Raw genomic sequence first — 1,540 nt, forward strand, 5'->3', positions numbered from 1 at the left:
GGTGGAAAAAAAAAGGGGGGGGGGGGTGGTGGAGGTTTTTAAAAAGATCTGTTCTAAGGAAGAATAGTCACAGTTGTTTTTATCCAACGTAGATCTAAAAGTAAACTTTGACACCGTTGGAATTAACTTGATTTTGGAGTACAACACTGGAGACTGATTGTGTTAACATGTTAAAACAGTATTTCATATCAGTTGTAGATAGCACTTATAGCAGCGACGAGGAACGCTATGAGACGACCAGAGCTTGTACATGTGGGTCCTTTTACGGCCCCATCGATACAAATTACATCATTTAGGAGTTCGGCTTCGACCCTGCTGGTCTATCAGGATCATTGTGGCGTCGGTAGGCTAGTGGTTAGGCTCTCAGACTCGCAACTGTAAGGTTGTGGGTTCGATTCTCGTTTGGGTCTCGACGTTGTGTCCTTGGGAAAGGCACTTTACACGAATTTCCTCACTTGACCAAGGTGGAAATGGGTACCCAGCTATAGAAAGTGAAACATCTTGTTAGTTCGTTAGTGATTGAATGCTTAACCAGTTGCTTGCACTGTATGCTTCCTGGGAAGCTGAGAATATTATTTTCTGAGTTTTCTATGGTTTGCTGGGGGTAATGATAGAGAATAAAGTGCCTAGAGTTTGCTTTCTAGTGGGGATATGCGATATACAAATACTATTATTATGTTATTATTATCGTGGGCTGAGATGGAAACAACATCGTAGTCTAACAGAAAGACTGAGATACTCGATATATGCGCCTGGGAATCGAACATGGGCCTCTTACGAGCGACAGTGAGGGATCTAACTGTTACAGAACAGACTTCGGTAGACCAGGTCTAAAATTAGAACTTAAACAAACTCTGATGTTTGAACTCCGATTTTGTATTATTGTTGTACTTGATGATTCTTTGCTTTCAAAATTCAATGAAAACAACACCACAAACACGAGCTGATCACCGTTTTTGTTAGTTTTGCAATTTCTAGTGTAACCCTCGTTTTTGACTTTTATAAGTCTAGTGTTTGTCACAGCTGTCAAGAGCGTTAAAGGTTTTCATGAGAAAACTAATAATAAAATGCACTTTATGTTCATGTTTCAGTTATATTTTGTGCATCATGTACTAGCACTTAATCCAGTTTGTGCATTAATGATTCCGGTTATGTATTGTTTCAACTGCACAGTGACCAGCCAAATAACGAAAACACGGGAAAAACATTCATGGGTTCATTTGAACTCCAACAGCGTAAAGCCTAATCTGCGCTATCTTGTACTTACTTGACAAACAAATTTAGTTAAAGTCACAAACATGTTGTAGATAATATCGGTGGTCTGACTTTCAAAGTGATTTACTGCAAAATCGTGAAAACGAAAAGCATTATAAGTAAGATAGCGCTGAGCTTGCATCTTTCCTGCTTTCACCTATTGTAAGATGGGTGGTTGGCGGGTGCTCTCGTGTTGTTTGCTCCTTCTTTCATATCAAACACCTACCAGCTTATCTCCCATCCTTTAACGGTATGCCTTCTCTCTCTCTTCCTCTCTCTCTCTCCC

Source organism: Aplysia californica, unplaced genomic scaffold (genome assembly GCF_000002075.1).
Source record: "Aplysia californica isolate F4 #8 unplaced genomic scaffold, AplCal3.0 scaffold01522, whole genome shotgun sequence".
In the NCBI taxonomy this organism is placed as follows: Eukaryota; Metazoa; Mollusca; class Gastropoda; order Aplysiida; family Aplysiidae; genus Aplysia; species Aplysia californica.